Genomic DNA, 2,166 nt, shown 5'->3' on the forward strand with positions numbered 1-2,166 from the left:
TTCAGGTAGTCAAATAATTTTTAAATTATCTCTCCTGGATCTATTCTGCAGGTCAGTGTTTTTTTCAATGAGATATTTCACATTGCCTTCTATTTTTTCATTTGTTTGGATCTGTTTAATAGTATCTTGATTTCTCATAAAGTCACTAGCTTCCATTTGCTCCAACCTAATTCTGAAGGAATGATTCTCTTCAGTAAGCTTTTTTTTAATTTTTTTTATTTTTTAAGCAATCGGGGTTAAGTAACTTGCTCAAGGTTACACGGCCAGTTATTTCTGGGTGTGGTGCTGAGTGTCTGAGCCCGGGATTCGATCTCCAGGTCTTCTCAACACTGGAGCTGGTGCTCTTACTCGCTGTGCTACCTGGCCGCCCCTTTCAGTAAGCTTTTGAGATTCTTTTTCCATCAGACAAATTTGGCTTTTTAAGGAATTCTTCTCCTCATGGGCTTTTTGAGCCTCTTTTCCCATTTGAGTTAGTCTATTTTTTAAGGTGTTATTTTCTTCAGTCAGGTTGTTGACTCCCATTTAATAATTTTCTTGCATCATTCTCATTTCTCTTCCCAGTTTTTCCTCCACTTCTCTTATTTGGTTTTCAAAATCCTTCTTAAGTTCCTCTATGGCCTGTAAGAAGCTTATTCTTTTCTTGGAAGCTTCTGGCGCAGGAGTTCTGATTTTGCTCTCTTCCTCCTGTTCCGTGCTTTGATCCTTTTTGTCCCCAAAATAGGAGTGTAAAGTTGGATTGCTCTGCTTGACTTTCTTCCCTCGTATGCTCATGTTGCCACTCAATTACTTGACTTCTGAGCTTTTTGCCACAGTAGAACTGTAACCAGAGGGGGGAGCTTTGTCCCAATCACTGGGGTTTTCTCAGCAGCTGGAGCTATTAGTTGGGTGCCTTCTCTGAAGCCTACCCACACTCTGGCAAACTGATCACACACCCCATGACCTCCACCCTAGATAGCAATCCAGACCCAAGCAGGTTAAAGCAAGAGCAATTTCCCCTCAGACTGATTGCTTGGTCCCCCTGTAATCTGCAGGCCAGGAGCTCTGAAGCAGCTATGTGGCTGCTGCTGCACGGCCGCAGCTCCTCAGCCTCTTCTTGCCCCAGGGGCAAAGACCGACCAAAATCCCAAATTCACAGATCCCAAAGTCCACACTGCACTGACCTCTCACTTTGTCCTTAGCATCTATGGGTTGACAAATATGCAAACCACCACAGCTGCTGGTGATCTGAAGTCCCTCCAGCCAGCAACTGGTTGTGGCCACCCTGAGGCTAAAACCTCTGGCTCATGTGGGGCTGGGCTCGGCTCCCAGAGTGCTATGCTGGCCTCTTCCTGCCAGCCTGCTGGACTGTCTTCAGTGGAAGGTTAGCTTCTCTCTGTTATTTTGTGGGTTCTGTAGCCAGCTCCATCCAGTCCCAGACTTGCAGTGATAGGCCTGGCAATAGCCCTTGTGGTTGGTGGGTCAAGTTGCCACCATGTTGATCAGGCTTTGTCAGGGCCTCTGTGCCAGCCCCAGCCATCTTCCAGGCCTCTGTGCTCACCCAAATTTACCTTGAACCCAGGTCTTAGCTCACTCTTATTCTCTGCACAACAAAACCTCATCAGATCTTTGACAAGATCAGACTCTGGGGCCAATGTCTAGGCTTGGGCTGCTTCCTAGGATCCACATATAGCACTTTAAGGTTTGAAAAGAATTTATGTGTGTTCATTTCATTTGATCTTCACAACAACCCTGGGAGATTGACACTATTATTACCTACATTTTTCAGATGAAGAAACTGGGGCTGAAAGATATTAAGTGACTTGTCCAAAGACATGCAGTTACTAAATTTTGGTGGGAGGATTTGAACTCAGGTCTTCCTGATTCCCAGTCCAGCACTCTACTATATTTCTTAGTTTCCCTGTGGGAAAAGTTCAACGGTGAGTGCTAACTCGGCTTTCCTAGTTTTTGATCATATACTAATACTTTAAGAGGCAACTTTGTGTGGTGAAAAGACAGTGGGATTTGGATCCAGGAGAATCCTGGGTTTAAATACTACCTAAAATAATTAGCTGTATGACCACAGGCAAGTCTCTGAACTTTTCTGAGTTTCTTTGTATTGCTCTATCTGAAGAAAGTGAATTCTCTCTCTCTCTCTCTCTCTCTCTCTCTCTCTCTCTCTCTCTCTCT

Source organism: Petaurus breviceps, unplaced genomic scaffold, assembly GCF_028583685.1.
Source record: "Petaurus breviceps papuanus isolate PSGF00001 unplaced genomic scaffold, PetGlider_PUasm1.0 90825, whole genome shotgun sequence".
NCBI lineage: Eukaryota > Metazoa > Chordata > Mammalia > Diprotodontia > Petauridae > Petaurus > Petaurus breviceps.